This window comes from Pinus tabuliformis, chromosome 1_1 (assembly GCF_031772625.1).
Source record: "Pinus tabuliformis cultivar Carrire ecotype Pingquan chromosome 1_1, CPIR1, whole genome shotgun sequence".
Classification (NCBI taxonomy): domain Eukaryota; kingdom Viridiplantae; phylum Streptophyta; class Pinopsida; order Pinales; family Pinaceae; genus Pinus; species Pinus tabuliformis.
The window spans coordinates 160947607-160960707 of NC_142297.1; the positions used below are offsets into that span (position 1 = coordinate 160947607).

At 34.8% G+C, this 13101-nt stretch overlaps 1 protein-coding gene across 11 annotated transcripts in view; it reads left to right on the top strand.

The window, feature by feature from the left end:
- LOC149212081 (MADS-box protein SOC1-like) overlaps positions 1-13101 on the top strand; it is a 405207-nt gene that overhangs the window by 280454 nt on the left and 111652 nt on the right. The window lies entirely within an intron of this gene.

Below are 13101 nucleotides of genomic sequence, written 5' to 3' on the forward strand. Positions count from 1 at the left end.
AACGTGTGTCATACAACTTAGGATATGGTGTACACTAAGCAAGTCTTCATGCTAATTCAATTCTAGTTTAAACTTTCAGAATTGTCGTCCAATTGGGATTGGATCTCTCGGAAGCACAATAAAAACATCTATTACAGTTGAATGAGCTTCGTGATTTTAGAAGAGATGTTGTTCAACATAACATATTAATGCAACGACAACGTAGGAAATGGCATGTCAAGTTGATCAAAAAGAGGGAGTTCCAACCAGGTGATTGGGTACTCCTTTATGATTCTAAATTTAGAAATTTGAAAAGGAAATTTTGTACACACTTGATGGGGCAATATGAAGTAGTCAAAGTTTTTGAAACTAGAGCGGTGGAAATCAAGACCTTTGATGGACATGAATACATTTTCCTTGTGAATGGGCATAGAATTAAAGTATATTTTCAGCACAACATTGAGGAAAACTTGATACAAAATGTGCAGAAAAAATAAAATAAAAATAATATAATATACATCAAACCAGAAAATTAGCAAATTGAAAAAAAATCTTTACCTATGACTGTGAAATTAGCTTTGTTGACATGGTCATGGAAGGGTTTTCTTGAAAACCAACATGATGGTGGGTGGATCAATTTTTTAATAGAAAGGGATGTTACTTTATTATTATAAATGATGATTGACATTGAGAAGAAGCAGGTTTCTGTGAAATTTTCTGGTGACAGCAGGAAGACTGGCAGAACTGTGCCCTTCCCCAAGTTTAGGGCAATTGACATGACAAATCTTCTACAAGTGACGTAAAAGTATCGTTGCAGTTAATTTAGTCAAGGTACAAGATTATTTTGCAAAGACATCTGTGGACTAAGGTAAAAGCTCAACCTTTCTTCTTGTTCCCTTTTCATAATTTTCCCTGTATTTCTTCTTTTTTCCCTTGTTGAAACCCCCCTCCTATTCTTCATCAAGTTTCCTATCTCAATTTTTGTTTTCCCTCTCATCCCTAATTTTTTTTCTCCATCCTCTTTTTCCTATAACCCCCTGGATGGTTTATTTCATTCTAAGTTCTCTCAATAATTTCCTTCCCTTTCTAAAAAATACCCCTTTTCCACTTCTTTCTTTCCCTAATAACTTTGTTGTAGGATCTGATGAGTCTTTGAAGACCTTACTTGATCAGATCGAGAAGGCACAATGGCAACTCGAAACTAGCGATAGAAGAAACGCCTTTGATTCTGCAATTTATTGGTGAATCCAGCCTATGTATATGAAATAAAATATCAGTTTTTGAGAATCGTTCATGTAGTACAGGAATTGCAGTATTCTTGTGTAGGAATATATGTTTCAGCATAGGGCCCTGGGTTCAGGTATGGGAACCCTACCATAGTACAAGAATTATGGTGTAGTAATGATATTTAGTAGATCAAATTTAAACTCTATTGAGAAACACGATGGTTATTTTAGGAAAAACCCATGACTTTTGAAATTTTTATTTAACTGACATTATTTATCATTGCCCAATGGGAATAAATGTTTTAAGTATAGGGATATTATAAGTCTAGTTAAATGTATTTTAATGAAGCACTACCATACTCCAATCAAAGTCATGATGAGGGTCGGGAACGTGTGTAAAAGGTATTTTCCTTAGTTGATTGATTACTCAAACCTTGTCACCTTTTAATGATTTGGACACTATCATGTGCGAACCATGAATTTCCTTCATGAAATTTTAAATCGTTGTAATAGTCGCCTTTAGCCATCATTACACTGCTTACCTTGGAAATAATACCAAATCCGAGGTCTTTCCAATCAAAATTCTTACACTGATAGGGTGGAAGTCGTTTTAATCATTGGTATAAGTGGACAAGACGTTGTGGATCGTGAATTAAGGCACCAATGGATTCAATTTAGATTTGATATATGTAGATGCATGTAATAAAAATTTGATTAAAAAAATGTTGAGAAGGATTTTCTTTTCCGGATTTGTCATGAGAGCGGGAGTAGTGTAACCCTTGAGCGTCATGGCACTAGTCTGAATTAAACCATGGTGTGTGAAAGAACTGGTAGGGATTGCAGAGTAGGAGGGCAGTTTGCCCTTATTGCAAGAAACATGGTTTCTTCCCTTCCTGCTCAAGTTCGATTGTTACGATTCTATTGTAGCACAGGAATTTGTACACACTTTCGATGGAAGGACAACCACAGTTGGCTCTCTATAGTTTCAAGTGATAGAGCATTCTATTTCTCAGGTCACGAAGCTACCATCCACGAGCAAGAAGTGGTTTACGAAGGGCGAAGTAGGAAAGGGTGTATGGAATCATTTTCTTCTTGAAGAAGATTATGTTGTGGGCTTGAAAATTTGATTGTAGAGGAATACGATGGTTGATGAATGGAGACATTTGTTGTAAATTCTCAATAAGTTCCTCACTTATGAAGGGAGGTAATGATTAACTTATCTCTATCACATTCTTCTTCTGCTACACTTTGAGTTAGGGAAATTGATTAATTTCCCTCATTTTCTATTAAAGAGTTTAGACGAAATGTCTAAGAGTGTGAAAAAGAGCCGAATGGACTAGATATGGTTTAAATTGTACCATTACGGTTGAATCAAAATTCTCGTTAAAAAAGAGTTAGAAGGTAGAGGAACTACATGGGAAGCATTTTTGGAAACATTTCACGGTGAAAGCACTATAAAAAAATCTTGTGGTAGGAGTTGACCGTAGAAAGGAAGCATCAAGGTTGTCAGCCAGTAACAAGGGAAAAAGCCTCCACCTTTAAAAGGTGACAAGAGTGAAAAACTAAAGTCTAACAAACCCCAGTCCAAGAAGTAGAACCTAAGAGCAAGGAGAAGTGTATGGAACAAAGTGAAATCAATAAGTCGGGACCTTTGCTGAAGGTTTACGCGCGGTTTATTAAAAAGATTCCATGCTACTTTGGGTAAAGAGCTTGTTACGAAAACTTCTACTGTGGAGATAATTGAGGACTTTGAGGAGTGTTTTCCTCTGGAAAACCCTATTGTAGAAGTTCCTACAGAAAAGGAGAGTGTGAAACAATGTTTCCATCTTAGCAGAAGTTACAGCCATGGGTACTTTGATCTTTAGTCTAGTTTATGTTGAGGAGGAGGATGACATTCCTCTCTCATCTCTAATGAAGGGAGTCAAGAAGAAGAAGGTGGAGCATAAATAGGAAACGATGCAAGAGGTAACAAAAGACCCGATAGTAGAAGAGCATGAGGATACTATTCCTCTAAATGTGGTGGTGTGCTTTGATCTAGTTATGCTGGCGTGAACATAGTGATTTTTATATGCTTGAGCCCACATGTTTAGCAAAACCATTGTGAATTAGTTTGTCATATGTGTGATCTCAGATTTCAGGAGTCCTCGTGTGTGTTGAGTGGATTTGTATTTTCAGTTTCAATATTTTATTTCTTTCTGAAGAATCGCATTGTTTCTTTTCTTTTCTGAGAATGCTTCTTGAGTTATTTCCGAAATATTAGATAGGGTTGTATGTTTAATGATTTAAGATTTTTGTATTTCCTTATAGCACACTCTGCTTGGATATGAATACAAGTTCTGGCTAAGTGATGATATCTCTGTGCATAAGTTTAGAGTGTAACAATTTCCTTACACAAACGCAAACTAAATATAACACAGTACATAAATTGTTTATGTCATTTTTCCGGGTTTAAATATTTTATAAAATTAATCTTTCAAGTAGAGTATATTTATCACTGTGACACAAATTTGAAGAGGGTTAAGTTTCATCTTTTTGATAGTGTACTTTCATTTATAGCACAAGAGTTTTTCCTTTCTGCTATCATGAGAATTCCCTTTAGTATTTGCAATTACCTTTGTATTAAATGCTTGTTTTTGATTGGGAGTTTTTTTGTTAAAGTTCGATCTCAAGTTTTCTTTTATGTTTTGCTCATTTCGAGTTTACTAGCCATAGTACATTAATATATGAGTGAATGTTAGTTGAAAGAAAACATGTTCTAGTGTAGGAAAAATGAGTTCTAAGTGTAGGAACAGAGTGTTCCAGTACAGGAATAGAGCATTCCAGTATAGGAACAGAGCGTTCTGGAAGAGGAATAGAGTACTCCAATGCAGGAATAAAACTCATTTCAGTACAAGAATGTAATTTCTCTGGGAAAGGAATGAGATATTTTTAGTAAATGAAACAGATTTAAAGGTATAATAGAAAAACATTCTATTTGTTTCTAAGCGTTGGAATTCAATCACAGGAAAATACTTTATATTGTAATATCTTTCTGAAATTGATTGCAAGGCATGCTTTAATTTTTCTGTCAAAGTTTTTGGCGAGTATTTTTTTTAGTAAATTCAATACCGAGAGTGGCTTGGTGTCGTTTTGTTGAAAGGTTTTCTTTGCAATTTATTTCATGTTGATTTTGAAAAATTTAGTTAATGGATTAGAAGTAGGATTTATAGAAGTTAAAACCAGAAGTGTATGGAATTTCCTATGCTACACCTCGAGGCTTACATGGCCCTGGTTTGTCAAATAAAGTGTTGAAGGTGTTCACTAAAATGCAAATCCAGCACCCAATAGTGACATAGTAATTGAACATGAGGCACCAAAAATAAATAAATGTTCAGATGGAATTATAGAAGTCTGAAAGTGGAGGTGATTTTGATAAGACTGCAAAATAACAAACAAGAAAGAGGAGGATGGAATTGCAAGGGGAATTATGAAAGATAAAGCACCCTACTTTTGATGCGGAATAGGAGGAGGATGCAGAGGCTTGACTCCTAAACATGACCAAGTATTTTCAAGTATGTGTGTTGGATAGTAATCTGAAGGCTAGATTGACTATTTATTGATTGCAAGGTTGAGCCACTCTTTGGTGGTAAGAGGCCAAAAGTGTGCATACTTTGGAGGAAAAAATAGTTTCCTGTGAGGAATTTTAGAAAACGTTTAAATCTTGTTATTTAAATGAAATATCCTATGATGATCATGGCAAGGAATTTCATGAGTTAAGGTTGGGGTAGTTAACAATGGATGCGTTTGTTGAAAAATTTACCACTTTACTGTGAAATGTCCCCTATATTAAAGAGGAGAAAGCCAAGGTACATTGATTTTTGAACATTTTGCCAGCTCCTTACAAAGAAGAATCAATTTTGACAATCCTAATACAATGGATGAGGTAGTAAGAAAAACAAGATTGTGCTACCAACAATTTAAGAGTAGAGGTGAGGGCTTAAAAATTGGCAAAGTGAAGATAGAAATAAGACTGCAATGAGTACAAAAAGATAGGAACCCTCTTATCATATGAATTTTGGGAGGGGCCATCAACGAAAGAAATTCAGCTAGGGAACTTTAAATTAGCCAACACAGTCTCACTTAGGGTGAAAACCATGGAGTTGAACAACAAAAAGAGCATGGGTTGAAGGAGAGAGAAGTGCTGAAATGTTGGTGATATGGAGAACAACACTTATTGAGGTATTTCCTGCATAATTTATGGTCCATTAAGAGTATTCAAGTGGTCCACAAAGAAACAACTGCGAATTATGTTTCTAGAAACATTCATAGGATAAGTGTTGCACTGGATGACAAATAGTCTGAGTATCAATCTACCATGATTGAGATGGAGATACCATTTTAAACCAATATGTTTTTGTTTCGGTTGATCCAGTGGCTAGTTTAAGCTACATTACTCCACAACTTGTGGAAAAATGTGAATTAAAAATTGAAAAATTCAAGATTTCATGGTTGGTATAGTTAGTAACCAGCACCAAAAGAAAGGTAACCAGTCAAGTAAGACAATGTCTCAATAACTTGAATGGCTAGTCCACACAAGTAAATTTAAACATTCTCCCTTTAGGATCCTATGTGTGTTAATAAGCATGGACTGGTTGGAGAAAAAGGCAGTGATTATAAATTGTTTGGAAAAAACAGAGAGTTGTGTGAGTCAAGATGAGTAAATCTAGATAATTAGAGGCATGCCAAAGGCAATATGAGTTAGAAAAATTTTAGCGTTACCAATTAAAAGGAGTTCAAGGTTAGGATGTCAGATATACATAGTGTAGGTGGAAATAAATACACAACAAACATAAAAGGAAAAGTTAGAGTCCCTGCGAGTCATTAGTGAATTCATAGATGTTTTTCAAGAGGAAATGCCAAGTTTATCTCCCCACAGAGACATATATTTCTGCATTGATCTAGTACCACGGGCCACCCGAGTGTCTAGAGCCCCTTATCGAATGAGTATACTAGAATGATTAGAACTAAGGATGTAGTTATAGGAACTTCTAAATAAGGGTTACATTAGACCTAGTGTCTCACTTTGGGGGGCGTATACTATTCATCAAGGAAAAAGATGGCACGTGTACAATGTGCATCATTTATCACCAATCGAATAAGTTAACTGTCAAAAACAAATACTGACTAGCCTGTATTGGTGATCTGTTTTATGAATTGAGGGGAGTAACTAAATTTTCAAAGATCAATTTAAGGACCGGCTATCATTAGCTGCAAATAAAAGATGAATATTTTAACAAGATAACTTTTAGAATCAAATATGGCCAGTGCAAGTTCATAGTATTATTCTTTTGTCTTACTAACGCACCAACAATGTTTATGTGTTTAGTGAACAATATACTTCATAAGTACCCTTACAGATTTGTACTTATGTTTATAGATGATATCTTAGTGTATTCGAATAATGAAGAAGAGCGTAGAGAACATCTAAAATTAGTACTACAATCTTTAAGGGAACATCATCTGTATGCAAAACTTCGCAAATGTGAGTTTTATAAGGACATAATATAATGTTTGGGTGATGTCATTTCAAAAGAGAGACTGTCTATTGGTCCTGAGAAGGTTAGAGCTATATTAAGTTGGCCCATACCTAAGGATGTGTCAATCATCCACTCGTTTACGGGAATCATCAGATATTATCGAAGATTTATAGAATGTTTCTCTAAATTTGCTTACCGTATCATCTCTTTACAGAAAAAGGGAAAAAAGTTTGAGTGGAAAACCAAATGTCAGGAAAGATTTAACAAATTGAAACAATTAATGACAAAATATCCTATAGTAAAAATTATAGACCCAAACAAGGAATTCATTGTTTGCACTCATGCTTGCTTGGAAGGCCTTGGGGGTGTTGATGCAAGAAAATGTTGTAGTAGCCTATGAGTCTACTAAACTAAAACCACAGAAATAGAATTAAGTTGTGTATGATTTAGAGTTGGCTGCAGTAATACATGCCTTAAAGATGTGGAGGCACTACCTGCTAGGAAATTGTTTTACTCTCGTAACATATCACATCAGCTTGAAATATTTTTTCATCCAACCAGATTTAAATGCTAGACTGGCAAGGTGGTTGGCTTTCCTTAGTTTAAATTTATTATTAAAAACATAAAAGCATTAGAAATAAAATAGTAGATGCCTCAAGCATGCATGCACATGCTTTAATAGGATTATCTATTAGTAGTATTAGTGCATATTTTGTAGAACAAATTGAAAACTCAAAACAAAAGGATCATAGGTACCTAGAAATTCAACAAAAATTATAGCAAATGGGAATTCAAGGATATGATGAAAATTTTGAAAAAATTTTAAGCTACAAAACTAGATTGTATGTTCCCAATGTGAGTACTTTAAAACAAATGATATTGGATGAATATCACAAGAAACCATATGTAGGCCATCCTAGATATCAAAAGATGATAACAACATTAAGGAAATAATTATTTAGCCAAGCATGAAAAGGGAGGTGGCAAAATACTTAACAAAATGTATAGAATGTCAACAAGTAAAGGTGGAACACCAATGCCCTACTTGATTGTTGAAGCCATTTCCCATTCCTGAATGGAAATTGGAAGTGATTTAATTAGATTTTATTATGGGATTACCAATGATAAAACAATAGCATGATTCCATCATGGTGGTGCTTGACACTTTGATTAAAGCAACCTATTTTATACCGGTGTAGTCTATTTATGGAACAAAAAAGATTTCCAATATTTTGATGAAGGAAACTTTCTGATTGCATGGTGTGTCGAAGATAGTAGTGTCATACAGGGATGCTAAGTTGACCTCCAAGTTTTGGAAAGTTTTTTTTGGGGGCATGGGAACTCAATTAAATTTCAACACTGCATATCACCCTCAAACAGATGGACAGATAAAAAGTACGAATCAGATTTTGGAAGACATTCTACGAATGCATTTCGTAGAATTTGCGTACAACAACAACTTCCAAATTTAAATAAAAATGAGTCCTTTTGAAGCTTTGTATGGAAGAAAATGTCATACACCTCTTAGTTAGAGTCAGCTGGAGGATAGATTGATATTAGGACTGGATGCTTTGCAGGAAATAGAACAGGTAGTATGGAAGATTAGACAAGACATCAAAACTGCACATGACAGGTAGAAACGTTATGCAGACAAGAAAAGAATCCATAAATAATTTAAGGTTTGGGACCATGTTTAGTTAAGAGTAAAATCGAGAAAAAATACCTTATGAATTGGGACCTGTGAAAAATTAGCACCACAATTTTGTGGAACTTTTGAAATCTTGGACATAATTAGTCTAGTGGCATATCAAGTGGCTTTTCCAACCCATATTAAAGGGAACAATGCTCTTCCTTTGTCTTTATAAAAAAAAATATTTCCATGATAATTCTCATGTAATTGATTTGAATTTAAAATTGGTGGAACCCGAAGGAAATTTCCTGCCAGAGTTGTTCTGTATCCTAGATCAGAAAGAGATATTGCTCTGGAATTGTATTGTCGCTCAGGTTAAGGTGTAGTTGAGGCACTTTACACATGAGGAGGCAACTTGGGAGTGAGAGGATACATTGAACGAAACTTACGCATCATTGTTTCAGGAATGAAGCAGATGAACAATAAATACCTAGGACAATGTTAATATCCTATAGGATAGTGTTAGTATTGGGGCTGAAATGAAGTCCTATCTAGTTGATTAATACACATATCTAAAATTTTTGATACCATTTTAGCAATCTCCCTCTTTGTCTAACTATGATATCTATAATGTCTTTTATTAGAGGGAGTTCTCCCAAGTACCAATCCAAATCTCTACATGGAGGTATTCCTTCAGGAATTTATTGGAAAACCCTATAGTTTTTTTTAAAGATGCATTTTGGTCATTGTATAATTGTTTCATATACTTAATTTAATTCCACAGAATAAAGAATAACCAAAAATCGTCTACTACAATTTAGGATCCTTTCCTTTATATGAGAGATGGGGACTTGAGAAGGTGTATTTTTTCAACACTTTGAGTTCAAATGAATTCCTTCAAATTCAAATCTCCTGAAGAACCCTTATATTTTATAAGAACTGTAGTTATTGTTCTCAACCATTACATTATAAAAACATAGATTAATCCTCCAATAGGAATAGGATACCTTTGGATTTCTAGATTATATACTATTATACTTAGTTTCAATTTATACCATTCTCCTACAAAATCAATATTACCCCCATTATCAACTAAAAGTTGAAAAATTGTCACTTGATATAAAAAAATTGTGGCATTGTACTATTCCTCTATCAATGAAGTTGTGCATACTAACTGAATCTATAAGAACAAATAACTTTTATTTTAAAGTGTCTATTAGGTCCCTATAATACTAGTTATTCCCCCATCACTATTGTCTTTGTATCCCTTATTGTTATTGTTGTGCCTCTATTATCCCCATATTGTTATTATTGTGCCCCATAGAATCCCTCTATTGTTTTTTTTGTGTCTTTATATTATTATTGTTAGGTTGGCTTGGTTATATTGTGACCCCTTAGACTCCTATATATAGAAAGGATTTTTTGTCATTTTAATCATCCAAGAATTGTTCATTTATGTAATGTAAAGGAAGTTGTCCCCTCGAAGAGGCTTATTTCTGAGGCATTGATCTATCTTTTCTATCTTTTTGTGAGCTGCTTTTATAACATTTGCTATGAGAGCTTTGGATTCTAGGGTTGCGCTACTCCAAACAGGTCATCATGGAAGTTTCGCTATAACTTTTCTTCAGCGAGGTTTTAGAAGCTAAACAAAACCCATTTGAGACTAGATCGCAATGAACCTCGGTTCCGAATTTCAGATTTTATCTCGCTATAATTTCGGAGATACGATCTGAGGAAGTTAGGGTTTGTGCAAGCTCTAGAATTTCATCTAAACAGGTCATCGTGGAAGTTTTGCAATAACTCTTTCGCGACGAAGTTACAGAAGCTAAAAAAAGAATACATTTGAGAAGAAGTCGGTCTAAACCTTGGCTCCGAATTTTAGATCCTGTCTCGCTCTATTTGTGGAGATATAGTCTGAGGAAGTTAGGGATTTTGCAGAACCCCAAATTACATTCCAAACAGGGCACCTTGGGAAAATCATCATCACTTTCGTCTGAGCATCAGATTGAATTTCCGTAAGAAGTTACAGAAAGAGAATAGACTGTAGTTTTTTTGGGTATCATTTTCAGAACCTAATTTTGAAATGGTGAGCCACGACACATCATTCAAGTTCGCTCTACTAAACAGGTCTATGCTCAAGACATCGTAGGATATTTGTCATAACTCTTCATTGGAGAATCCAATATTGATCAGACTTGCGGGGTTAGAAAGATTACTCAATGTGTTATCGCACGAAGAATTTTCAGACATGGGAGATAGATAATTATAGAGATACATCAGATTCAATATTGAGCTCGTACAAAGTGAAAAAGATGTGTTGTTTTTTTTTAAATTGTGGCATAGGCTTGGTTTGAAAAAATAGTTTAAAGGAATTGAAAGGGAATAGTCAAGCATTATTATTAGTAATTGATTCCCCAAAGAAAGAAAATGGAAACACCTAGTAAACAACTTGAAAGCTCTAGCATGACTCCTGAAGAAGAGAAAGAAATGCAACATTATATATCAAAATTACGAGATGAATTGCAAAAAAATTTCACTCACACAAAAAGTAACATAAAATAAGATGGATGGTTTAAAGAAAAACGTAGAAGTTCAGATGGATGGTTTAAATAAAGGTGTAGAAGATAAGTTGGATGGCATGGAAGCTAAGATGGATGGCTTGGAAGCTAAGATGGATGATTTAAAGAAAGGCATGGAAGATTTGAAGACATATTTAACAAATTTTCTAGAAGAAATTCTCACTAATGGCGAAAGGGTAGTAAAGGAAACTCATGATGAAAACAAAATAAATGTTAATCATGATTTCATAGACTGTAACATTGGATCGAAGAACCACCATGTTTTGAAGATCGATATGAGGAAGTTTGATGGCAAGGATCCTGGAACATGGATACTACAAATGGAGCATTTTCTCGATCTCCATAATTTGCAAACACACAAAAGGTACGCATTGCAACTTTGTATTTGGAACGAGATCAGTTTGTAAGGTATCGTTGGCTTTGCTCTCATAAAAAAATTGTCACTTGGGCTATTTTTATTGATGAAATGATAACACATTATGAGGATACAAAAGGCAACACTTTTTTTAGCCAATTGATAAATCTCAAACAAAAGGGTTCAATGATGAAGCACATTGAGGAATTCCAAAAATTGAATATAAGGGTAAAGGATATTCCAGAGGAGCATAGGATTGATGTGTTCATAGGGACCTTAAAAGAAAACATCCAACATGAGGTTCACCTTTGGGAACCAGATTCATTGCAGAAGGAATTCAGGTAGGCAAGAAAAATGGAAAGCAAAATTATGGCATCAAGGAAGCCTACTACTCACAATCATAAAGATGGAAGTGTTGCTGCCTGTAGCCATCCACAACCTACAAGGTTGACACCACAACAGTTGAAAGAAAAAAGAGGAAAAGGACTTTGTTACATTTGTGATAGCAAACACACAAAAGGTCATAAGTGTGCAGAGAAGAAATTATTTTACATAGATTTTGAAGGGGAGGAAGAAAAAGAACAAGAAACGTCAAAAGAAGAGGATATACAATAGGAACAAACCCTAGAAAAAGAGGAAATGAATCCGACCATATCCTGTAATGCATTGACTAGAATTACCACTCCTCAAACTATAAATATAGAAGGGCATATCAAGAAGAAAAAGGTAATAGTGTTGATTTATTCGGGAAGTACCAATAATTTTATTCATTGTAATATAGCCAAGGAATTGAATTGCTTCCTATATCCAGCGCCAGAGTGTCAAGTGATAGTTGCAAGTGAAGGAACCATAAATTTCTCAGGAAAGTGCCATAATATCAAGCTATCCATAGGAGAATATGTATTGAGTAGCCCAATGCTTTCCATTCCAATGGGTGGTGTTGATGTTGTACTAGGAGTCCAGTGTCTACAATCCTTGGGTACAATAGCTTTTAATTTTCAAGAACTTTTCATGAAATTCTCCTCAAAAGGAAAGGAATTTGAATTAAGGGGTATTGCAGGGAAACTGGGAAAGATAATTAGCTCTAGTGGAATGACAAAGCTTCTAAAGAAAGAACAATGAGGCATAATTTCACAATTATGTTCAGTAGAGATTCCCACTTCGAAATCATCCATTTCTCTCGATCTCAAAAAAATCTTGGACAATCATTCCAAGGTATTTAAGACTCCCAACGTCCTCCCACCTATTCATGATCATGATCATGCTATTAATTTGATTCCAAGAAGTGTTCTCCCAAACATCAGGCGTTACAGATATCCCTATCCAAAAGAGTGAAATTGAACATATGGTTGCAGAAATGCTAGTGGCTGGTATCATTCAACCGAGTCAAAGTTATTTCTATGCTCCAGTAGTATTGGTTCATAGGAAGGATGGATCATGGCGCATGTGTCCACATGATAGGGAGCTCAACAAGCTCACTATTAAAGATAAATTTCCCATTCCTGTCATTGATGAATTATTGGATGAATTGCATGGATCAATTTACTTCCCCAAGTTGGATATTCATTCAGGATATCATTAAATCAGAATGAAGACTGAAGACATTCTAGAAACAACATTTGGAACTCATGAGGGTCATTATCAATTTTTGGTCATGCCTTTTGGCCTTACTAATGCACCTTCTACATTTCAAGGTTTGATGAATTCCATTTTCAAACCCTTCCTTAGAAAATTTGTGTTAGTATTTTTTGATGATATACTAATCTACAACAAGTCTTGGAAGGATCATGTCCAACATGTTGACATGGCGCTCAAA